The following is a 25,673-nucleotide window of genomic DNA, read 5'->3' on the forward strand; positions in this document are numbered from 1 at the left end:
AGGCCCCGTGCAATTGCCTATAGCGAGTGGTAATTCCAGTAAGTTTACACCCGGCTTGCATTCAGTCCCAGAGGCGTTTCACATTGAGAGCATCCCTGGAAGGGAAGATTCACTGCCAAAAAACCGAGAGCTCCGCCTGCCTGGGTTTTGGAGGGGAAGACAGGTTTGTTTGCATTTCCAATTTGGCTGGAAAACTGGAAAAATACAGACCTGAGAAGCCAATTCCCCTCAGCCCATCACCTCCCCCTAAATCCACTGGTCTCCAACGCAGAAGGATGCTGGACCAGCACCAGTGGGGACCAGTGCTCCGTGGAGGGAGGCTGGGGACCTGTGGACACATGACTGTGGCTCTGCAGTGGTCAGGGACCAGGAGGAGCTTTTGGAAATGGGGCTGGGGGAAGAGCAAAGATGCCAGGATGGGGCCGGGGGGCACCAGCCCCGCATCTCTGTCCACCTTTGAGTCACCCATGGGACCCAGTGAAGAGCGAGCCCCTCAGAGCAATAGCGCTGGGTTTAAATAAATAAACACAAATCTGCTGAAAGGGGAAAAGAAAAAAAAAAACCAACCAGAATAAAGGATGTGCCTCTCCAGTGCCTCCTCCCCTCCCAGAAACCTGTGTGCGATGCAAATATATGTAAATCAGACATGGAAGGGTGGATGAAACTGGCGCTCTAAACCAGCATGGTTTTAGACTGGGAAGCGTTGGAGGCAGCTTGCTGGAAAGTTGAGGCAGAAATAGCTGCACCATGAGAGGGACGAGTAATGACAACTGGAGGGTACATGTCCCAAAACGCCTTTGGTAGCAGGATCGGCTCCCACAGCACCAGCAAAATACAGCACCAAATCTCACTTTTGACACCGCAGTTCAGCAGCCAGTCTTATCCCCCTTCCCTCCAGCCCAGTGCTTGGGGGGGGGGAGAAAACTTGCTTTGCTGCTGTTTCCGATTCCCGCCCACGATTCCCGGGAAGGGATGGCAAAAAGCACTGCAGTGCATGGAAACCCAGGCAGCTCAATCCAAAGCAGGAGACGGCCAACACAGGCAGCCTGGGGTGATGCTCCCCAGGGTGGGCACTTTCCCCAGGGACTGCTTAAGGAGTGACATCTTTCTTACATGAAGAATGGGATCGTACGAATTCCAGCTCGTTTGTTCCAGGCAATTTATCCACCCAAGTATTGCCTTGTTCGGTAACATTTTCTCAAGGGGTTTCTGCAGAGAAGCAGGTGAAATCTAGAAAGTCTGAAGGCTTCAGGGTGTAAACGCCATTTGCCTGAGCAATGCTGCTCACGTTGATAGTCAACGCCTGAGCGTTTTTTGTTCAGAAACAGGAGGGGGTTTTGTGTTAAACAGTGTCTGCTCAAGAACAGATCTGGCTGGAGCAAAAGCCCCTTTCCTGCCTCCTGACCCAGCGCAGGTTTTTTACAGAAATAGCTCAGATGCTCTGAGTTCAATGGAAAGTTTGGGATGGACTGCCAATGTCCTGAGCAGCCCTGGACCACAGCAGCCCTGCTTCAGGCAGCTGGTGATTTCCATCACCATCATAGGGATGCGGTTGGAAAGTTGCCTCCTGTGACTGCAGGGCTTTCAAAACCCACCTCAGGCACTGGAGAAGGGGGGAGAGAGGAGCAGAGAGGGGATTATGCTGACAGCGTTCTTCATGCACCTTCAGACCAAAGGTGCGACATGGGGGTCTGCTTCGTATCCCATAGTGGGATGCTGAGGAGTAGGATATCTGCAAAAGGCACTGGAAAGGACTCAACTGCTCTCTGGTTTGAGTCCATGCAAGATGACCATCTCCTATGATGGCCTCTCCCGTGCCTCTGCCACCATTTGCAACCTCAGCTTCCCTCCAAGAAAGTCACGGCACTGCATTCAAGACAGCTCCCACAGCCCTGCGTCTTAATTTGCTTTTCATTTTGCTTTATCTGTCTCATTAAAGGCAATCTCCAGCGACTCCGACACCACTCTCTAGCATGGCGGGCATTTGTGTTTCCACTGTCGGGTCAAGCCGACTGTCAGCAGTGACAGCCCACGTGCCCGGGTGCCACGCTGTCATTTATCGGTGCTGAGCAGAGCGCAGAGGCACCTGCTGCTTTGCAGTCACTGTGGGGTTACTGGGTATGTCCAGCCCTGTCCTGCACCCCAGAACTACCCCCTAACAGATATTATGGCTTCAGCATCACATGCCCTCTAGACAGACATTCATTACCTGCTAGGCTGCAGTATCTCGCAGTCCAACACCAGCATATCGGCTTCTCTGGACCATGTATATAAATCTGGGCCATTCTTATGCCACAAACCCAGTTCCTTTACTTGACCTGGTCTATAACATGGACAAGGTTGAGCATCTTTCTCATTGGTGTTTATCTGAGGCAAGAACAAAGCATCTCTGGCTCTTCCCTGTGTTTTTCTATCCTTTCATCCACCCTTTTTTACTGTATTTCCCCGATACTTCTCAGGGAGCTGCCCCAGCACTAGGGCTCCGGCAAGCACGTCTGTCAGTGCACCTACTTTCTCCAACCACAGCAGTGTTACGCAAACCTTCGGAGCACACACTAGCCTGTGATGACAGCATTTTGTGACTCTATATTAAAAAAACAGCCTTAACCCACCTCCCTGAAGAGAGAGGTGCCATGAAAGTGTCGCGGGGTGGCGAGTCCAGCAGATACCTGGCAAAGGGAGAGGAGCTGCTGCTCGCCTGACCTCTTCCCATTCCCTTCTCCAACTCCTGCTCCCATCTGAGAGCTGCTTATTTCTCCCCCTGCCCACACAGCAAAACCCTGTGAACCTGAAGAATAAAAGGTGCAGACTAGCTGGGATTTCAAATTCTGTGATTAAGGATGGAGGCAATTTCTCCCCTCCCTGGGCTGATAGAGCAGGCAGTGGATGAGGACGGCTTTTTTGCGTGCTGCCAGCAGCTGCGATAGGCGCCTCTGCCGTCACCAAGCAGAGAGATTATTCTCTGGATCTCCCAGGCTGTTTATCAGGAACACTCACTGCTGCAGCCGCTAAACCAGCTTAAATACCAAAATTAAAAAATAATTAAAGAAAAAAAATCTTTTCTGTAACCTCGGAAGGAGAGGCATTGGGGAAGGGGAGGTAAAAGCACCCGGGAGGCAAGTCAGGGTCTTAATAAAACAGCTATGGGCACAGGCAAAACAGGCTCCGCAGCCACCAATGCAGGTCCGACGTCCCCGGCTGGAGGGATGGAGCAGCAAAACCCGCTGGCAGGGGACCAAGGGACCCGCCTGGAGCAGGCAGCTGCCAGCCTCGGCCGGCGGGCGCATTGCTGGGAAGCCAGGACAAAGTCGGCAGTGCCTACGCTGGCGCATCTCCCTGGCCCTGCCTTCAGCATCACGGGGTGGGAAGCCATTGGGAGCGTGCAAGGAGCAGCAGCTTCGCACCGCGGCCGGGGTGGCCCAGCTCCGGTACCCAAAGAAGCGCGGCAGAGGGATGCTCCCTCCCCACGCACAGCCGGGGAGGGAGCGGCACGTGTCGGGGATAATAAATTGCATGAGAGTCCAGATCTGGGGACTGCAGGGGAAGAAAAGGCATGAGGTCTGATTTCCTTGGGCATTCAGAGCCTTTGAAGATCATAAAGCAGCTAAGTGCAAGGCAGGCTTTCAAGCTGCCAGTGCGGGTTAGTGGTGGGCCTGGGACTCCCCGGGGAGCAAGAGCTGTAGGATCCCGGCTGCCGGGTCGGATCCTGCCTCCCAGCTGCAGGAAGGTAAACAGGAACAGCTCTATCAACACCACATGGATGCACTCCTTGATGGGCCCTTATTTAACATGTGGGTGTGAGCTGGGGAGCACTAAGCTGCTTGCTTGGGGCTGACTGGGTGCTCACTGGTTTTGGATCATCCCAGCACATTCCCCTGCTGCGATCCCCCCTCAATTTCCATCCAGACAACTCGCTGTGCTGGGGATGGTCCCATCCCCTGGTATCAGGGGTATGATGCTCAGGAGTGCTCTCTTTGGGCAGAGGGGTTCCTGCCCCACGTCAGAGGCAGAGTCGGATCCTCCAAACCTCCCACTCCCCTGAAATTCAGGATAAGCGAGACCCTTCCCAGGGCTTCTAGCGGGTACAGAACATCCCAGCCACTTGCATGAAAGGTTAAGACCACTTTCCAATTAGAGAGGCAGGAGCCATCGCAATAAAGCTCTTCTGAGGGGATATTAATCAGGGCATCTTCCTCTTGCGGAAATGCAAATCAGCAGAATGGAAACAGGAGTGATTAAAGCCAGGCAATAACGTGGGCACTTCGATCCTCACTCTGCGAGCAGCAAGGGCCACGAGAGCGCAGGAGAGATGCCCTGGGCTCCCACGCTGGCCATGGGATCCAGGCAGAGGCGTGGGGGACCCATGGGCTCCACCTGAGAATATTCAGCATTGGGTTCTCAGGTCAATACTAGCACCAAGGCCACAGGAATGGCACCAGTTACAGCAAACCAGCCCCCAGCTCTCGGGCTGGCAGCAGGGTTTTGGTCCATCCTCTCGCACCCACCTTGGAGGCAGGCTGGAGGAGACCTGGGCAGCGCGGGCACATAGGTCGGGGACCTGGCAGGAGAGATGGAGAAGACAGCAGCGAGGGCAGCAGCATCGGATAAAGGATGTAGAAGGCAAGGAGAGGGGATGAAGAGCAAAAGGCAATGCAGAAGGAGCCAAAGGGTGGGCCAAGGCGGTGGGGTGCACAGAGCACCTCCCTGCCCCTGCCCGGGGAAGTGCTGCACTGAGTCCGGAGATGGCTCTGCTCCTCGCGGCAGGAGGCATTAGATCCAGCTGAGCTGCTTCAACGCAGCGTGCATGTAAATCAGCCGGACAGGCAGAGAGGAGAAAAACAAGGGGGATGAGATAAGAGGATAGAGAGGCGAGGGGAGGAGGAAGGAGAAAAGGGGAGGGAAGGAGAGGAGCAGGTGTGGAGAGAGAAAGAGAAGCAAAGAGAGGGCAAAGGGAGAAAGGGAGAGGGAGGAGGAGGAGGAGGGATGGGGAAACAGAGAGCAGTAGGAGTGCAGGGAGATGGGCCAGGGTCGGTCGGTGCCCCAAAATCCTGCTCGAGTGTGTGTGAGATGGGGGGCAGCTGCGGGCAGGGGCTCCCACCATGCCAAGCATGGAGCACGGGGTGAATGGGCTGGAGGTGCCAGACCATGACCCAGCCCGGGGCAACCCTGGGCTTGGGGACCCTGCTCCCGCCCCTCGGCTTCCAAACCTTGCAGCACCGCTGGGACCCTGCTAGGGTCTGGGATAAAGCAGCACCACACAGTTGGTTTTCCAGCCATGAGGGAGATGTCTAATGGCCACACAAGTAGCCAGAGCCTGCCATCCTGTCATTCCTCACCTGCAAATGTGATTCCTTCAAATCACCTGTCCTGAAACCTGATGCGTGTTTATGATGGAAGAGTTGGTGGGTACCAACCTGGAGGTGACTGCAGCTGGGGGGTGAAACAACATGGACATGTCACTCTTCTCAGTCAGGAGTATCTTACAAAGCACAGCGAGTGATTCCTGAGAAATAACAACTGGGCCCTGTCTCTTTCAGCCATGGAACTCAAAGGCAAAATACTGTTATTAAACCCCTAGGTTGAGGATCAGCAGCTTCGTGAGAAGTTCTCGTGACTGGGCAGGACACAAGGATCTCCTGACATCAACACGCACTAAGCAACCAATGCTGATGCAAATACCATCTGCTGTAATCATGACATCACCTTTAATTACATAACGAATGAGGATGTCACCACATGCAGAGTCCTGACGTCACCAGCAGAGCTGGAAAAAGGTCTGGAGTAGGATGATCAAAAATTAGTCCAAAGGAGGAAGATTTCAGCCTGGAAAAGAAGCCACTAAAAAGACACATTTGTGGCCTCAAGAAGGTGAGCCGAGATTGATTGCTCACTGCATCTCCCAATAAAAGAATTAGGAGATATCCAATAACATTAAGAGGCAGCAGGTTCAAAAGAAACAAGAGGAGATGGTTCCTCACGTGGTGCATGGTTAAGCAGTGGAAGCCCTTGCCACAGCTCTCTGGGGATGATTAAAGCTTACGTGTTTACAAAAATCAACTAGACAAATTCATGGGAAATCCATTGAGGGGTATTAAAGACAAAATGCCACTCTGGCTCGGGGAGCCCCTGAGCTGCCACGTGTTCAGGGCTGAGAGATGCTCAAGAGATGCATCGGTGCCGGTCATCGGGGGGGGCCGGGGCAGGGGACAGCCCTGCACAGCTCCTTATGCTGCGCTGAAGATGGCAGATGACATCTCCGAGCCAGCACACCGATGTCGATACGTTCTGCATCACGCCCCGGGTGATCCCAAAATGGCAGCAGCCAGGTGTATTTGCAGCCCAGTCGTGGGTGATGCTGAAGACCCCCAAGATCAAAGTCCATAAGAGCAGGACCATGCAGCACCACTATTAACATCACCAGTTTAATGCAACATGGAGCCACCCTTAACCTCACACAGGCCAGTTCTGGGTTACCCTCACGTCACTTTGCCAGACGCTGTTTCCCAGGACCCCGGACCCCACCGGGAGCCTGGCTGGACACAGGGGCCCATCCCTTGGGAGCCTGGCCCCACGCTTCCCCATGCGCAGCATCCCTTCCGCACACGCAGAGTCCGTGCACGTAGCAATCCCAATTAAACCAAACTACATCGCAGAGGGGCCTGGCAGCGCTGCATTTATCAGCCTGCCTGGAAGGGGCTTGTGCAAGCTGTCCCCCCGGCTGACGGATTAGACAGCAGACAATTAGGTTTCAGACACACACGCGCGCGCGCGCGCACAAGCACACGCAAGCACACGCAGGCACACAAATCCTTTTTCTCCATCCATCTGCAAGGCCGAGGTGGCCGAGCCCAGCTGCGCGGCTGTCCGGTGCTTCTGAAGCTGCGTGCAGCTGAATAAGAACGAGCCCCTGCGCCTCGGCTTTCAGCGCCCGCTCGCAAAATGAGCGAGAGGTCCCCAAAGAGATGACACAATTGCAATGGAAATGATTAACCCTTGATGGGCTGGTTTCGCCGCCTCCTCCCCGCTCCGTACCGCCGCAGCCAGCCTGGCGGCAAACTCCCACTCTCTGGGTTTCAAGGACAAAGCTGGAGCAAGTTAGTGCTCAGCCAACATCACGGGGAATGAGCAACCTCCTGCGTTTGTGCTCCGAAGCGAGCCGGGCTTTTTTGGAGCGTGGATTATTTCAGATGCATCCCTTCACTGCTGGGAGATTCCCAGCTTCTGGAAGCAGGGACGGTGTCTCAACATGAGCACCACTTCTGCAAACATCCCACCAAAATCATCCCCTCTTGGTGCCCAAGACCAGAAACTATGATTTCTACGTGCAAATCCTAGGTGCAATGCAAGCCAGTGTTGCTCCTCGGATTGTGCCTTCCAAGGGCTATTGAGAACGATAATTCAATATTTCAAAATTAATTGAAACATGAAATGGCTAAGATAGAAATGGAACAAGCTGGGGTGGCTTCTCAAAGGCAAAGCCTGCACGTCCGCTCTGGGAGAGGATTTCTGATGGAATCAACAAAACAATGGATAAAGGGAAATCAGTAGATATAATTTATTGAGATTGTCCTAAAGCCTTTGATAAAATCCCACATGAGACACTATTAAGGAAACCAAGCATTACTGGGCAAGATGTAAAATATTGCCGGGGAGCAGGAAGCAGTAAAGTGGCACAAACCGGCACGGGAGGAGGTGGTTAATACCCTGCTGGGACAGAGGTCCGGGAAGCCGGAGCATGGCCGTGCTCTGAGCCCAGCTCCTGCCGGCATCGGGAGCAGGGAGACGGGAACCGAAAGCCCTGGGAAGGCAACCCTGCAGATGCTGGGAGCACACCAAAACCTTCACAAAACAGCCCCCCAAGAGTCCCTCGCTCCTCCTTCCTTGCTTCCCACAGTCTATCCGTCTGTCCCAGGCCGCTTGTCTTCCCGTGCAGGCAGGCGTACAGGGCCGTGAGCAGCCCCCTCGCACCTACTTGAGGGAAGATAAGCTGAACATGACGCCAAAAAGGACCATGTCAGCCCCTGGCCTCACTCCTCACACTCGCAGCCCTTGATCTCCCCGTGTCCTTTCAAGACATCTTTCAACTGTCCATCTGGAGAGGAGAAAGCCCAAGGAGAGCAACTGCACATCCCACGTTAGGAGTGGGACACGGCGGGGGAGGCAGGATCCTCCGGAAACACCACTCTCAGCTGCGCAAAGTGCTTTCTAAAAACAGCACCATGTTTTAATTTTTCTTGTAGTTAGCTTTTGAAGAAAGGGAGATCAGATGAGAAGATTCCATCTTGGTGCCTGGCACCCACCTCACCTGAGCAGAGGATGCAGCCAGCTCCCAGACAACTGACGCCCAGGTAGAAATGACCACAGAGATAACTCAGCCAATCCCTCAAACCAATACCAGCAATTTTGGGGGGTATATTTTCACAAAATACAGACATAAGCCCTAGTGTTACAAGATGCATCATCCACTAAAGTTAGAAGCAGCTCTCCAGATGAACTGGGGAACGTCTAGATGTTTGCCAAGGAAGATTGCTGCTCTCCCTGAGCTCTGATTATTATTAGTAGCATAATAGCGGAGACATGAGGATGGACCTGGCCTCACAGAGCACATCTAAAGGAATTTAGTACTGCTTGGAGGCTGCTGCATTTGTTGCCTGTGAGCAGCTGGGTTGCGCAGCCGGCTCTGCCCGACGTGTGAGCTGCTCCATCTCCAGACCCACTGGCTTTTTCACCCGCTCCAGCGGGGCTAGCCTGGAGCCTCATCCCCTCCCTTCACCAGAAACCAGCTCCTCAGCTTTCAGCCTAAACTTATTTGTGGGCAGTTTCTAGTCATTTGGTCATCAGCCAACAATATCTGTCAGTGAAACAGCTCCTCTCCTGCCCTGGTGCTCAGTGTCCCCTGGTCTACCAGATTTGCAAAGCTGAGTTTGCAGAGTCTCGGGAGATGGAGCATTCACCACTTCTCCTTGGGGACTTCACCATCATTTCACGTATCAATCCATAAATCACTCCCCCAGGTTTATCAAGGACCTATATGTTTCCCTCTGCAGCACTAAGCAGGGTACTGGGGAGAATTTTCTCAAACTACACTGCATTTTCTTCTCCTCCTTTCATCCCATTACCCATAGTTATACCTCTTAGACCACTCTAAATAATTACTCAGCTGGGTGTTTATGACCTTCAGATATTTGTCCATCCCTGGTTTGAGTGAACTCTTAGCCAAGCTCTGCTTAATATTTAGACTGCACAGAGAAACACTCGTGTTCAAAACACTTCCAGGCTATGGTGGGGAAGCTGATAGAAAAGGCTGATCCTGCAGCATTTGCCACAGCTCCGAGGCCATTTTCCAATCCCAGGCAGCTTTCTGCTTCCTCGGTGTGATGTTTCCCATTAAAAACCCCAACACCTGGAAACCTCCCTGTGTGTGCTTCCCCCCACCGTCCTTAGCTTAGGGAGAAGGGAGTGAAGGGACAGTTTATGTGGGGCGGTTCACATAGAGGTGTGAGATCACCAGATAGAACTATCCAGGCACCTCCTTTGGGAACAAGAGCTGGGTTGTCTGAAAAAAGCCCTTGGGAATTACAGGGAAGGGAAGAACAGCCCTAGCCACTTGCGAGAGGAGCCATCCTCCAAAACAACAGCTGACAAGGCCAGGAGGACCCAACGCTTTCCTTTGTGCCAGGAGCATCACTGGCGTCGGCAGGGATGCCTGTTCCCCTCTGGCCTCCCAGGGAGGAGTGCCTGGGTGAGGTGAGGGTCAGGGCCATGGCGAGGAACAGCGAGACTGGCCACAGTAATGCAGATTTACTGCTCCGAGCCCTATTAGCTGGGCCATCTGGATACCAAGCGTCAGCACAAGTTATTAGAGACCACAGCCTGATGTCATATGGGCACAAAGGCAGGGAGAATTGAGAGATGCTGCAATAGCTTCTTCCCATGCAGGAAGAAGGTGGGAGCTCCACGAAGGTTTCTGCTGGAGCAAAACCCCAGTGAGGGGAAGGAGAAAGGGAAAAGCATGCCTAGCCGCTGTGCAGGCACTTGCGGATACCAACACAAACACGCTGGTGTGCATGGAGTGCATCTGTGCTTGCAGCTCTGTGCACAGATGCTCATGTCCAGGTGCAGTGCTGGCACCTGCTGCAGAGGTGAGAAAGGGGAGAGGTGGATGGAGGAGGAGGAGGAGGAGGCAGGATGAGCTCCCCATCTGCAGCACCACCCGCTTCTGGCACTCACCTGTCATTGCCAAGCCCTAAACAAAATTATGAGGAGGGTCTAAAAGAGTCTGTGTCTAAAGAACGCTCAGTTGGGGATGGTTATGGCATATGTTCTGCTTTTGATGCTTTAGGAGGTCACATTTTCCTTCATTGCTTTTTGGTGTGGCCCCAAGAGTTGGAAAGACTACCTTTTACTTTTTTACTGAAAGCTGAGATCTCATGGCCACCAGACTCTGTGACCTGGACCTTTAAAGTAAGTATTCGTCATTGATAAAGCAAAGAGCATGGGTGGGTGGTACTGTTTCATAGGTCAAACCCCCCAGGACCTGGCACAAGGACACACTCTCTCTTCTTGTAGCCAGCCTGGGTTTCTGTTCCTTTGCAGCGAGCTTGAGCTCAACGGTTAGTCCCAATATACACCCTGCAAGAGGCCCCAGCCTGACTCATGGAGGGGAAATGACTGGCTGTGGTTACAAAGCATCACTTTCCCAAAGAGGGAAACAATCTGGCACATGAAACAAACCCTCTTTACTTCCTTAAAAGTGGGCATCACCTTTCAGGAGACAACAGATCACCCAACCTGACCCACGTGTTGTCTGGGAAACAAAACCTGGCTTGCATGGGTAGAAGACTATTTCCACCAAACCTGTGCCAGCCCCTGGGATCTCCAGGTACCATGCCAGGTCCTCCACCATCAACATGACCCTAACCCTGGACCCATTTCAGTCCTCTGTGGGTGATGTAGCTGCCTCCAAACCTTCAGCCCCAAAAGGAACAGACCTGGCCTCATCCAGCCCTACAGAGGAGCATCCTTCACGCGTTCCCTTCAGCCCCCCCAGTACCGCAGAGAAATAACCCCCCGGTTGCCCCTGCCACCTTGATGGTTCCTCAGAGAGGGGTGATTCTGGCTTGAGAAAATCAAATAGTATGAGGGGAAGAAAGCAAAAAGAGAAAGAAAGGAGGACAGAAATAGGGCCAGGGATGCAGGGGGCTGCCAGGCCGGGGCTCCCGCAGGTCTCAGCCCTGCATCGGGCTATTTTCTGCCTTTTCCTCTTCCTCACTGCCGCGTCACCATGGCAACCCCATCAGCTGAGCAGCTTCACTCCCGACTCTGCTTCCCGCTCCATGGGGATTTTGGGGGTATTTTTTCCACCCCTTCTCACCCCGATTTCCCACTCGGGCCCCATCCCAGGGAAGCTCCCAGCCAGTGCCGACCGGAGATTTACAAGGGGTGCTCATAAGGTCCCCCCGCGCAGCACAGCCAGGGGGATCACTGACAGGCCCCCCCCCAGGCAGCTCCCACCAGCCCCAGGGAGAGTGATGGTACCCTGCCTGGTGGGGCACAGCACCGGCTTTGGGAGCAGAGCCCTGTACCGAGGGGGTCCCCGCATGCATCTCGCTTTCCCTATCCTGCCCTGGGAAACGTTCTCCCCTCCAGCATCTTCAGCCCCGATGCCTTCAAACACCTCCCATTGCAAAGAGCGGGCATCAGGTTTTTTGGTAGCCATGCCACAGGAATGGTCCTGGGACGCAGACATCACCCAGAGAAACCCGGGGAGAAGCCCTGCGCAGGGTGACGGACTTTCACTGCTGGGGAGAAGTTAAACGCTGTCTGGGTGTAACTCCTCCTGCCATCAGGGTATGTCAGCCTCCAGCGGTCCCTTCCAGCCCCGTTTTCTAGGGCCTAAGATGGCTAAATGTCTCACCAAAAAACTAGCCGAGCCAGAACCGTGGGTAACTCAGTGGTTTTAGAATTAAACAGAGGGAGAGAAATGTAGCAAGGCCAAAATGGTGACAGAGGATGCAGAGGAGCTGGAAGAGGAGGAAATGGAAGGGGGAAGAGGAAAAAAAAAAAAAAAAAAAAAAGAAAAAAAAAAAAAGCACCTTTCCTGCCCTCAGTTCAGGCAGCATGTCCAGGTGTGACATAAGAGCCCTCCACAAGGAAGAGAGGTTTTGAGAGCATCCCCTGGCATTAGAAACTTTCTTCCACTTAACATCGCTGCTCTCCTTTTCCCCTTTGAAAGCCCCAACCTTAAATACAAAGGAAAGTCTCTGGCCCCTTGAAAGCCCAACTATGAGGAGACCAGATTCATCTCCGAAGTAAGATCTCCTCTTTCTTGCCTAGCATTTGGCCCTGCCGAGCACCAGGCTGGCACATCCGCAGAGCACCATGAGCTCATCCTGCCTGCCCAGCAACTTGCCAGGACAAAGTTGTCCCTTTGGGGTGTTTTGCATTGGTTTTGGTGCCTTCAGAATAGCTGTGGTTGGAAATCAGAGGCTGGGTTAATCTGACCCTGTCATACATATCAGATGTGCAGCAGAAACAGCCCTCCAGTAAGCATTACCACGACATTTGGGGAGGGTTTGGGGTTTTTTTTTTTTCCTTCTTTTTTATAGCAGACATCTGCAGCAGGAGAAGAGGGACGGAGGAGAGAGGAATGAGAAGAAACAGCAATTCTTCCAACAGCCAAATCCCACTGACTCAAAGCCCCTGCATCACTCCCAAATCCCAACTCGCTCAGGGTCAGACCAAAACCCTGCCGGAGAGGAGCAGCCCAGTGGGGCTCTGGGCAGCTCGGCACAACCCCTGGGACACATTTATCCCTGCACACGTCTGTGCCAGGCTCCAGGTTTCTTTATACGCAGAATCATGCTGACTTAACTGAAGGTGCAATTTTGCAGCCACTTGCTGGGGAAGCCGAGTTTCTTTCCATGTGGTTTAAGTCAATTAGGAGCAGGTTGAAGCTGAAGTGAATTAAGGCATTCAACCCCAAATAGGAGTGCCTGCCTGGAGGAAAGGGGAGGGGAAGGCAGCTCTGCACCACTTTTAGCTAACTCAGTGCAACTCAACCGATATAAATCCGAGAACAGACAAGGCAGCATCCTTCCTCCTCCCTGTTCTTACTTTTTCTCCCCCCTCCTTGCTTCCCTCATCCTTCCTCCATCCCTGAAGACTTTCTCCTGCTGTGCATCTCTTCCCTGCTTTCTCAGCCCCCCTCCTGGTGCCCACATGCATAAGGGGGCCAGAAAGCAGTTGGAGATCAAACTCCTGGCAGTGCCGAAGCATTGGCCGTGCTGAGAGCCCAAGACAACTGCAGAGCAAGGAGGCAAAGGAGCGGGATGAGCGAAGAGTGGGTGGATTTGGGTGCAAGCAGAGGAACCGCTTGCAGTCTGGGAAGCTCAAGATTATAAGGCAGCAGGGGAGAGAGTCTGCTTTATAGCACCAAGTACACCCAGAGTCACTGGGGTTTGTCCCCACACAGACTTGCCTATATCCAGTCCCCTGCCAGGACACAGGGCCAGGAGAGCCAGCATGCCCAAGAGACTGGTCTGATGGCACGGGAACTGCTTGGCTGGCTCAAGGAGCGAAGCGCCATGTGGCAGTGGGCATCCCTTGTGGCATCCCTTGCTTCGCTGTTGTCTTCCACAGGGACATCAGACAGCATCTTAGAGCCCAATTTTTAGGGTGTTTGGAAGTCCATAAGGACTTCTATTAACACAGGGAGACACATTAACATGGATGCCTCAGGGTGTTTTTAAAGTTTAAAAGCCCCTAAAGTACCAACTTCCTCTATCCTCCCCCCCCCCCCCCCCCCCCCAAGTCCTTAATCTCCCAGATTAACATCTGGAAATAAAACAAGCAATGTTTAATTTCTCCTAGACCTCATCTAGCTACTCAGGTGTCAAAGCCCTTGGAAGAAGGATGGCTTCTGACCCCATGCTGCAATGGCAGAGGGTGTGGGTAGCCACTATGCACACCAGGAACCAGCTCCAGCTGCCATTAGCAGCTTCCCTTGGCAAAGGGAAGAACACAGAGAGGATTAAGCAGCTCCAAACCTGGGTTTTTGGACTGTACAGTTTCTTTGCTAATGCAGAGTATCTGCATCCATCCCCTGGAGCCACGAGTGGGGCTTCCCCAGGAGACTGGGGGAGAGGAGGAGCAGGATGGCAGCCTAACCCCATGATGTTGCTCAGGGGCTGTTTGGGGGATGCCAAAGCTCTGTGCAAAGGTACCTGCCACGCTGTGGCTGCTACCACATCACACAAACAACCTGCACGAAGAAAACACCACCAGAGTGAAGCCCCACAAGCTGAGCTGCAAAATCCTCATCCCTGGGTGCTCTCTGCAAAAGGGCAAAGACACCAGATATTTCCAGAGTTCCCTGCTGCAGGTTGAGCCGGGAGCACCGTGCAGTTAGTTAGTCTCTGTGGTTCACAGCATTGGCTGCTGCCAGCAAAGAAAAGGAGGAATTGGGGCAGGGAGAACAGAGCAAGCACAGTGAGGGGACGGTTAATTAGAAAAGCTGCCCAAGATGTGGGCTTGCCAGACAAACTTTGGGATGTACCTCCACACCTCATCAATGCAAATGAAGCAGGATGACCCAGGGAGACATCCTGGACTCCCCCGTTGGGTTTATACCCAGATAAGTGGATGACAAGGCTGGCTCCTGGCAGCTCCCTATGCCCACAGCATCCTCTGACCCATAGCTGCAGCCTTTTAGTCTCCACCAGCACCAGCTTGGGCAAAGATGTGGGAGCTGCCGCACGCCAAGCCTGCTGCGCTTGCAAATGATGCGACTCCAGAAAGAAACGTGGTGTGGACAGACATATAAAGGAGCCCATGACCCACCACAAACATCTCTCCCCTCTCTGCTTCCCTCCATCTCCCTCAGCATCCACACACCAATCTCCTTCTGGGGACACGCAGCCCTGGTCCACCTTGGGACTGCTGCAGTGCTGCTGTGGTCTCCTCAGGCAGTAAATGCCTCAAAAATGCCAAATCATTATTTTCTACCTAAATATAGATTTTCCTTAACACCCTCTGGTTGAGCACCCAAAAGAAGCCCTTCCCATGAAGGAAAAGCAGGAGGACCCGGCCCCCCTGCATGGGATCCTTGCTCCCATTCAGGAGACATCAGGGTTGGCATGGACATCCCAAGACCTGGGTGCAGGATTCCAGGAAGCTCCAGCTGGAATGATGTGAAGCAGGCATGTGCTACGGGTTAAAGAGGAAGGCTGGAGACGTGGGACAGGAAGCCAGATCCCATTCCTGCCTCTGTCCCTGACTTCCCCCATGACCTTGGACAAATTCCAGGGGCACCAGATTTTCAGGCAACTTCTGCTCCTGTTCGGACCCAGACTTACCTGAGCAGAGCCTGGCGTGGCAGGCAGGATGCTGAGCAGGCTAGAAAGCCAAAGTCTGGTCAGCACCTCGGTTCCTCACTCTTCCGAAGGGCATCACCAAGGCTGCCTTTCTGTCACCCCATTTCCAGCCAATTTTTCAGAGGTACTGGGGTGGGAAGGAGGTGCTTCACATTTGTGCAGCTCTCTGGGAGCTGGGGGAAAAGTGCCTCTCCTCCAGAACGGCTCAAGGGGTGCTCAGGAAGAGAAACAATAAAGAAAACCCTCCTTAGAAACCAAATCAAGGCTCGGGTGTTTGTACAGATCCAGGGCAGAGGGTGGATTCAAGGGTCCTGTTCTCTCACGGGAGGTCAGACATGCCATTTAGGCACAGTAAAATCTTCTGGGTTGAAACCCAGCAAGGCTTGCAAGGGACTTTGATGTTTCCCTGATGCTCTGGGGCACCTGGAGCCCAAAGAGAGGCAACATTTGTCCTCTAAACCACTGGTGTGGATGCAAGGAGTTTGGAAAAAGCAGCAGCAGCAGTGAGAGCACTAGATCTGCCGAGCTCTGGCAGATGCACACTGGACTGGGCTGGCCTTTGCTCTCCATTTTGCTGTCCCCAGTAGTTGCGTAGCTGTCACCCAGCACAGCTTTTTGGAGACCCTTTGGGGCAGGGCAGCAGGGGCGAGCCAGCACCTAATCCTGCAACATCAGCTCCAACCACTCCAACCCTGACAGCAGCAGAAAGGAGGAATGGAAAAATACAGAAAGGATCTGAAGAAAGCTCCCTTGTAAAAGGGCTCAGACCACATTTTGGACCCTATTTCCCACCCTTGGTCCCTTGTCTTGACAGCTGCACCATGCATCCACAGGGAGAGAGCAGATCTGAGCTGCAAACTTTAAAAAAAAAAAAAAAAAGAAAAGAAAAAAAAAGGAAAAAGGAAAAGAAAAAGGAGAGAGGGAGCGAGCAAGCGAGAGGGTGTCTGACTACAGCCCTAAGGGCTGTCACAACAGATAAAACCTCAGCCAGGCTTCGCAGTTTGAGCTCCTGCACGCTAATGCACAGCAGAGCTAAAAATACCAACGTGTGGAAAAGCAGAGGCTGCTGTTGCTGCCTTCTGAGCTGATCACAGGCTCCAGCTTCCCGGCCAGCCCAAAGCAGCCAGATGCACGGCCGCAGAGGGGGAATTGCAACCCCAGAAAGGGGTAGGGGCACCCTGGGGGTCTCCCCCACTGCCTGGCTGCAGGGCTGGCTCTGCCCACACCATGCCCGGCTGAGCCATCTCATGGAAAGGGCTGGGTTGGGTTTGTGCTGATGTGAAATAAAATATCTGGGCCATGCGCTTTCTGCTCTGCAGGCAGAGCGGGGTGGCAGTGGAGAGATGGAGCAGCCTTGGGGAGAGGGGCCAACACGCAGAGAAAGGGGAGGATGGAGCCTGCAATGAGGAGGAGGATACAGCGAGGCTTCACGAGATGGTGAAGAGGCAGGACAGATCCAGAGCCCCATCCCTGGGGCTGCAAAGCAAGCAGCCCGGTGCTAATCCCCGAAGTCAGCCTCGTGCGAGATGGGAATGAGCTCGTGGCCGTTGTTGCCACGTTATCTCCTGATTTATCTGGCCATCTTCTCTACAGCAATTGTTACCCTATCTGAGGCCTGAGAATGGGAACATACTTAGCCATGCACTTAAATTCAAGCATGCACTTAAAGTCTGTTTTCTTCAATGGAGCTGAAGGATGTGCTCAAGGGTTAGCACATGATTAGCTGCTCTCAGCAAAAGTCAGTTCTCTGAACCGGGGCTCACTCAGGGCCTCCTTCTCCCAAACCCAGAGAGGGCACCCGGGTGTCCCTAAGCTGTTACATCCCCTCCTGCAAACTCAAAGCCCACTGCTCCTGGGGATGACCATCCTCCAAAACACTGATTAACACCAGGCATCGAGCAGTCATCCCGCTTCCCAGTGGGTTTGTGTTGTCCCCATCAGGCACCAAGCAGAGCAGCTGCCTGCCCAAAACTCCCAGCTCTGCAGCCGGGGAAGGTCTCGGTCTGATTTTGGAAACTATCAGGATGGTGAAGACTCGGAAGGTCTCCCTCAGCTCACGGCCAGACTGCATCTCTCATGTGCTGTGCATGCTCCTGCTCAGTCCCACAAGTGGGACAGACACAACCATCCTGGGGTCACTTCATCCCAAGATTTAGAGCCCAAACTCAACCTGGGGGCACCAAAAACAGAGTCTCCAGAGCCCCGGTCTGCTGGCTAACACAGCTTGCGCTGCCTTCCTATGCCTCATAGGGATCAAATCCTTGCCTGTTCATCAAAATCAGGGGAGAGGCTCGCCCTCCCCAGTCAGCACCCCCATATCAGCCCTGCATCACACTTCCCACATCAGCACTGACCCACTGGCAGAGTTCACAGCCCAATTACCCCATGAACCACCCAGTTCCATTTCTACTCACAATAACATTCAAGACACCAATGCAAAGTCCCTGTGGATCTGTTTCAAGTTGCATTATCAGCACGTTTGGCATTTCCATCATGCTTAGGACAGGGTCCCCTACAAAAGGCCAATTTATCTTGAAAGCAAACCCCTGCCTTAAAGGTTGCACTTTCCAGCAGGCAGTGGTTGTGCCAACGCAGCCTTTGGGCAGGGAGGAGACTACTGCTAAACCCAACAGCATTGACCATGCCCTGTGCTGGGGCATGTGGCCAGGAAAGGAACAACAGCCCCAGCTCCACTGATAACCCAAATTTCTCAGCACCTGAACTGGTTATTTTCATCATACCAGCGCAAGCCATGATAGCAGATCAGTTCCTGAATAACTATTACTCAGATTAATTAATTGATATTTCCACAGTGTGTTGAGGAATTAAAAGGAGGGGGAGGGTGAAGGAGAGGGCAAATCAACAAAAAAAGTGCTACCTAAGCCCAGAGGATGAACACCATGCCGGAAGAGAAGAGCAGGTTTTTATAGTAATTACAACATCAGTATTTATGGATTAGGCCAAGAAGGTGCCCCCCAAGCACTGACTGCAGCTGGCTTGATCTGCAACCAGCCTCACTTGCACAGGATTGGGCAGGAAAACTCCTTCTCTGATCCCAGCACAACCCATTCAAGTTGAGCATCAGTCACTCCTCTGTAATTTGTTTTGCAGCATGACAAACTCCCAAAACATCAAAACTCTGGCTTTTTTCCGCCCCCCCCCTTCCAAATCAAGTAGACACTTGCCAACCAGCCAGCCCAGCCCCACACTTCTCATATTTTAAGGACTCTTCCAGCCCTCTTTTTTGCTGCACACAAGCACATTCATATTATACCTACACTAGATATATAAACTTTACACATCATCATCCAACTATAACCCAGTGTTAGCAAATATCACAGCACCATCACAAGGTGTTGCAAAACCTTTTGACTTCCACAAAGCCCCTGATCCCAGAGCCATGAAGTTATGGAAGGAGGAGAAAAAAAAAAAAAAAAAAAAAAAAGGAAAAAACCAAACCTCTTCTTTCATTAAAAAGGAAAATTCACAGCCCTCATGGTTAGAGGCAAAGAGTTGAAAATATGAGTTCTGAAAATATGGCTCCTAGCCACACAGAAACTGGAAAACACATAGAAATCAAGATTTTTTTCACACAAGTTTTACACTAGACTTTTGGTCTGGGGGCAGCAACTGGCATTACAATCACGCTCCTTATTTGCTTACATTTGAGGATGCAAAGAGGACAGTTCCTAACAGAGGAGCACTCACAACCAGGACCACTTTTCCAGAGTCAGCTCCAGCTCCTTCAAAAAATCTGGATGTCCACAGGGAAGCCTAAGCAGGAGCTGATCCCATCTAACAACCAGCCGTGATCCCACTAACAAGATGCTCCATGACTCAGGGTGATCAAACACCCAGCAGACCCCTTGACCAAGCAAGAACCCCTGCTGCAGTCCTACCCATGGCTCTCAAAAAGCCCCAGTTGCTCACCTCTTCAACTCAGAAGATCACTGGTAGCCACCAACACTCTGCTGAAGCATCATATAGCTTCATCATCGAGCTTTTAATTGAAAACCCTCTAGAGGCAGTGCTGCACCAGCTGTGGTCACTCAGGATGGTCTCACACTGTTAGCACTCTTAAGGAACCACTTTGCAAAAGGGAGGTAAAGAGGTATGGGAAGTTCTACCTGGAGATTCAGAGCTGCCCAGCCCAGGGCCTGGAAAAAGCTCTTCAGTTCTGGCAGGTTGATGCTCCAAGTGACTCCATGTTGGACGCCATGAAGTTGTACTCCTTCCTTACCTGATGCTTCAATTTGGATTGCGAGATCTGTGAGACAAGAAGCATCTTATGTATTGGTCCAGCTGCCTACAGCCACAAAGTGCTGCTCTAGCAAATGTAAAGTGCAGCTAGATGAGTTTCTAATAAATATTATCAGACTCATCACCATCAACATGTCCTTGTTGGTCTTCCCAGTGGAGTTTCCAAGAAAGAGAGGGGCTTTGGGCTTTCATGCCTCAGTGTTGTCTCCATCAGGGTCACATCCACCAACCAGCACTGGGCAGTGACCCCCCAGCACTCCCTTTCCCAGGCTTTGGGGCAAGTCAGCCCACCCCATCTGCTTCTCCTGGGGTTGGTGCAGCTCGCTCTGCCTCTGCGCCCCATCTCCAGCTGCCTGCCCGAGATGCGGAAAACCCAGAGCTGTTTCAGAGGTGCATGCTGTCACCTGGATGAAAAGCCAGGCATTCAGGCAATTCAGAAAACCCCAAAACCTGCCTTGGTCCAAAGTTCTAAAGATGCTCCTAAACCGGCACTGCCTGACGGTGCCGGGGCAAGCTCCCCTCGCGCACTCCTGTCCCAAATTCGTCAGGCCTCTTTGCTAGCTCCGGCCTCTTGAAATTCTGCACACTAATAAAATCCTAACTAATTTACATCCAAGACGGGGAGTGAGTGGCAGCTGTTGCTATAGAAACCCTCTCCCGAGCCCTGGCTCCCGGCTGCAGCTCCGAGATGAGAGACTGGAAGCCAGCTCAGACCCCAGCCCCGATGGCACTGGGACATCCCGTGGTGCCCGGCCAGCCCCGCACGGGCTGAACCCGATGCTGCTGCCCGAGGTCCCGCTGCAGCAGGGGTGCACAGAGGATGCGGTGGCCACTACCACCACCAGCCAGCCCCAGGTGTCCTGCCTTCCTCCAGGCCCTGCCTTTTGCACCCTCCATCGCTAAAGGGTCTTCCCTGCCCGCCACCCATCCCCGAAAGCCTTTGATCTCCTGGAGCCAGGGATCTGCATGACAAACCCCGCTCTCATTTGGAGAAAGCAGAGTAAAAAGGACAACAAAGCAGAATTGCTCCCTGCCAGACTTTGGGGAAACGCTGGAAAACCCGAGCTGAGAATCCCACTGACAGCAGGAAAACTTGCAATGTGTTTAACACTTGATGTGGTTATTTTTTTTTCTTAAATTGGAGTGATGATTATTCGGTGCATGACCTCTGCAGGGGTTAATGCTTTGGATTGATAACAGCACCTTACACAAGACCTTCCCTCTGCTCCAAGCAGGCTGAGTCCTGGTTTACAGAAGGAGCTCAGCTTACAGCGTGAAACCTGGACCCGACACCAGGCCTTCACCGTTCCCCAACAGCTTTGCTGGGCACGGAAACATCGCATCTCCATGTGAAGCATCTAGGAGTGAGCTTCTTGGGCAGAAAAGCAATCAGAGGACATCATCTCCACGAGGAAGGGAGGAAAGCAGCTCCGCTTCCAGTAAAGCAACCAGCAGACCCAGAGCGACTGTCCCACCTCCAGCCTTCATGCCGGAGCCAGGTAGCTGCACCATCAAGGGTGCTGCACCCGGAGCTCTGCTAGTAGCACCTGGATGCAGATCTGCTCATGGCAGTGCATGGGGGTCAGTCAGTGAATAAATGTTTCTGGTCCCTGGGGCTGGATCCTGTCTCAGTTACACCCATGTAAAGCTGGAGGGAATCAGATCTTGAACTGACACGTCAGCTGGTGTGTCGATGAGTGGCAAGCGCACACGTCCCGGATATGTACTGGTGGGGTGAATGTGGTTCCTCCCCGTGGATGTATTCCTCAAGTCTTCCTGGGAGCAGTATCTAGCCCACAGCGCGGGTGCTCCTGAGCCAACCCCCTTTTCCCTTGGCCAAGATGTCAAGGATGTATGAAGGTTGCTCAGTGGAGACGTCTCCCTTGTCTCCTACATATGTGCCGTGCCATGTGGGCACCACAAGTCCAGGATCGTGGGTGGTGGAAAGCTCCTGGCCCATCACCTTGTCCCCAGGGACGGACATCCCCGGCATACCTCAGGAGCTATTTATTCCTCCCTCCATCCCTCAGCTGCCTGCTCCATCACGCAGGGAAAAACTGACTCAGACCTTCCCAAGATAAGGCGACCACATCTGCAGCCCAACTCCCCAGGAATGCAATCAAAATAGCGACTGGCAGCCCAGGCGAGGGAAGGAGGGGGCAGAATTTTTCACTGCTGACTCCGACCCCCTGATGGACCGTTGCCATGGAAAGCCAGCAGCCAGCAGCCCCAGCTGGGGTCCTGCTGAAGGATTTTCCCTGCTTGGCCTGAGGCTAGGGCAAGGAGAAGGGGGGGAAATGCTGGGGAAGAGCTTGCATCTGGCTGCGACAGCCCTCCCCTGCTAGCAGGTGTGGAGTTCACCTCCCTCTTGGCTGGAGCATCCCAAGATGGTTTGTGATCCAGCAGCGAGCTCAGACGCTTCTAGGCAGTGTTTGAAGCCTGGTGCAGGAGCACGGATAACAAACCCAATAAACTCAGCTCTGTATTAATGACAGAGGGACCAGGGAAGGGACAGAGAGACAGTAGTCTAAGACCAGGCTGTCATCCTCCAAGATGGTGAGGTCTCTGGGGCACCCATCCAGCTCCTTTCCCCTTCAGCCTATTTCCAATACCTCATTTTTGCATGAAGAAATAGGACAGTAATTTCTCTCCTGCAGGGAGAAACAATACAGGAGCTGAAGCCGACCCCTTCCAGGCTGCCTCAGCAGGCTGACGTTTGGGGGAAGATTTGTAGAACTTCCTTATTGTGAAAAAACCCACCACGGTTGGAGATTGCACCGAGCCGGGCACTGCATGATGGTTTCTTGCCCCGGTGCATTGAGATGAGCTGGAAAAGGCCGGAGCTTGAAGCTGCCTACACTACACCAGAGCCTGGATCAGGCACTATGAAATCTGCTGCCAGCAGCAAGCACCCAGAGGAGCCGCCACCCCTCCTGCTGCCTCGCGGGGAGCTGGCAGGAGGGGACGGACAGCTGCTTCTCCATAATCATCTCTCCACCACTGACGACATGCTGGAGCTAATTTTCAGAAGACACCTTGGGAAGAAGAATGCATTTACAACAGCTGAAGCACCAGGAAGAGCATCTCCTTCCAGAGAACCAAAGATGCACAGCAAAATAAAACGTCGCTTCTTGTTAACCCTTGCCTGTACCTAAGCAAGCAGTACCAAAGTTTCTGGTCAAATCCTGCCCATGTTCACAGTGTGTAGCTTTGCCAATAGTCTCAGCAAAGAGACAATGACTCTTCAGAGACATTACTGATTGAAAGCCCTCTCTGAAGGAGGGACCATGCCCCAGTTTGAAGCCAAGACTTGTTCTCTCAGATACCTGCTGAGATCATGGTCCCAGTGATCGCCATTCCTGGCACCCCTCAGCCATTCAGCACGTGTGTGGCACGAAGAGCAGCCAGGACGGGGCATGAGGTGCAAAAGCCACCGGGTAGAGATCCCAGCCCCGCTCTGGCTTTGAAAAGCATCCCTGGCCCAGGAAGGGAAAGGAGAGCTGGAGAAGGTGAACGAGAAGGGAGGGGGGAACACCACCTGCGTATTGATCTGACGACATGAAAAGGGTTTTTCTTCTCGTTCGTGAGCTGGAGATGGGAACCTATTGAATGAAAACCTCAGCTCTCCCACTGTCCTGGTTTCAGCCACTCCAGGCTGCTGTTTAATTAAAGGAGCATTAGCAGAAAGGCAGCTGGGCAGTTGGGAGGGGCCCAGCTTTCTGCACCCCGTGGTCGCCAGCTCGACGGGAGCGTGGTGCTGCTGTCGGAGGCACCGCTCAACCGTACCCGCTGGGGCATCCTCCTGGCTTCCCCGGCAGCCAGGCTGAGCCAGCCGGGAACTGGCCGGGAACTGGCCGGGAAATGGCCGAGATGCGCCAGGGAGCAGACCTGGCTGACCCTCGAGCCATTGGGACCCCAGCTGCCCCCACGCAATGCAGTCAGGTCATTAACCCTTTCCCCCCAAATTTCCAGCAGCCACGTGTGAAGCCCAGCTATGGGACAGGGTTTCCTCTTGCATCAGCCTCAGGTTTAGCTCAGTAACGATCCGGGAGCCAAGGAGGCTGGAGCTTGGAGCAGGCATTTTTCCTGCCTGCATCCTATCTGGGAGAAATTACAACAAAGTCGTGAAGGATTTGCAGTTATTTTCACACTCCTTTTCCCAGATTAACACATGGATCCACTTTCTGTTCAGCAGTCTAAGAGCGTATTGTTTTGTCTCTGTCACAACCTCACACTCCCGTGTCCCAGAGCTTTCCAGCACCCCAACGATGGGTATGGGATATCAACAGGAACGGAGGAGCTTGCTTTAATTAGCGTGCACTTCTTAATTGGGCTGCAAGCTCCTCAGCAAGTCAGATAGTATTTTATCTTCATTTTACAGACCTGGGAGTGAAGAGGCAGCAGGAAGACCAAGGGACATGACCAAGGGTGGCAAGAAGGTGGCAGAGCAATGGAGAGATGCCAGGAGTCCTCCCTGTCCCCATTACCTGCATTGAACCCAGCAGTGACATTACCTGGTGACAACTCACCAAAGCACTCTGTTTGCAAGGAATAACAGGAAGATCCCATATTACCCACTTGCATAAATCAGCCTCTCTCCCTTGCTATCAACAGAGTGACACAGATTCGAGGAAACTGGGTTAGATCCACATTTATATTGGGATGCAACACTTACAGGTTAAGCAAAGTTCCCCCAACTGTCAGACTGATGCCAAATCCCACCAGGGGAAAGACCCTGCCCAGGTGGGGCTTTATGTCAAGACTTTACCAGGGACATGGGACAAGCTGTCATTACATGTTGTAAAATAAACTTTCCAACAAACCCAGGACGCAGTTGTTTCAGCTGCTTTCAGCAGAAGACATTACCTGTTCAGCCTTACCTATGGCTCCACAGCCAACTCCTCCACAGCAGCATCAGCACTCAGCTAGCTGCTATCAGCACATCTGCAACACATCCGTGTCGGAGCAAACTTATGCCTGCTGGTTTGGAGGGAGAAAGCCAGAGCCTTTGCATTGTCCTTCTCCCGCAGTGCTCTGGTCTGGCTGGTCTGAACTGGCTGCGGTGGGAGCAGGAACGTGTTGCTCTGGTTTCTCACACTGCTGCTGCTTTTCTGTCCTCATCTCTTTCCATGTGTACTCGTTCCCAGGCCAGCGTGGAAACACAAGGGGAATCGAATGGCTGTGAGCTTCCACGTAACAGTGGCACAACATGGGGCAACAACCAGCCCCCAGGTCTTCTGCAGACCATGGGGTGAAGGGCTGCAAATGCTGGTGGAGGCAGTTGGGTGAAGGTGCAACCCACAGCCAGGCTCTCCAGGGCCAGAAGCCAGGAGGGATGAGGGAGCAGAGTGTTGGCTTGCATTTCCCCCTGGCTTTCTTACTGTTCCTCATCACTCTCAAGGGGATGCTTTCATGCTGCGTCTGCCCAGGGAGAGGTGTTAGCTGAAATGCCCAACCCACCACAGCAGGCTGCTGTGCCCAGCTCTGGGATCATGGTCCAACAAGCTCTAACCAACCATGTGTTGTGCAACCCCAGATCTGAAACCCTTGCATCTAGCTCGGGAAACAGGTTGACCAATATCTATGGGAAATAAGGGGAATTTGGGAGTTGGGAGCCAAAGGGTCAGTGGAGATGGGTGACACCAAACCTATCAGCTCTACAATGTACTGGGATACCCAGTGTTGGCTCTGGAGCTGGCGTCCCCCCATGCTGGTGGAGAAGCGAGCTCAGGGGCTCTTTCCTTCAGACAAGTCCAAAGGATAAATTTTCCCTGCCATATCACAAGACCCAATACAGCCGCCCACACGCACGACACGTTTTGACCGCTGAACCCCACCACCGCACGCAAGAGCACCAGAAACCTTGTGCATGCAAAGCGGCGAGCACGTCCCACCAAGCAGCGACAGAGCTCCAGCAAGAGCTGCAGGGAGGACTGTGCCTACACCTCCGTGCAAGCAAACCATCAGATCCAGGCAACAGTCCACAAGCAGAGCGAGAGCTGCAGGCGCCAACGTCCCCCTCCAGCTCCCAGCATGACT

General features: G+C 53.1%; 1 long non-coding RNA gene across 5 annotated transcripts in view; it reads right to left on the reverse strand.

Annotated features, from left to right (window-relative positions):
* LOC128154605 (uncharacterized) overlaps window positions 1-25,673 on the reverse strand; it is a 94,580-nt gene that overhangs the window by 20,103 nt on the left and 48,804 nt on the right. The window contains exon 1 of one of the 5 annotated variants that reach the window (XR_008239388.1): window positions 19,502-19,615. The exons of 3 other annotated variants lie outside the window; for them this stretch is intronic. This is a non-coding gene — a long non-coding RNA (uncharacterized LOC128154605). Of the gene's footprint in view, window positions 1-19,304; window positions 19,370-19,501; window positions 19,616-25,673 lie in introns of those variants that run through there. One more of the 5 variants, XR_008239390.1, reaches the window with a different exon arrangement.

This window comes from Harpia harpyja, chromosome 19 (genome assembly GCF_026419915.1).
Source record: "Harpia harpyja isolate bHarHar1 chromosome 19, bHarHar1 primary haplotype, whole genome shotgun sequence".
NCBI lineage: Eukaryota > Metazoa > Chordata > Aves > Accipitriformes > Accipitridae > Harpia > Harpia harpyja.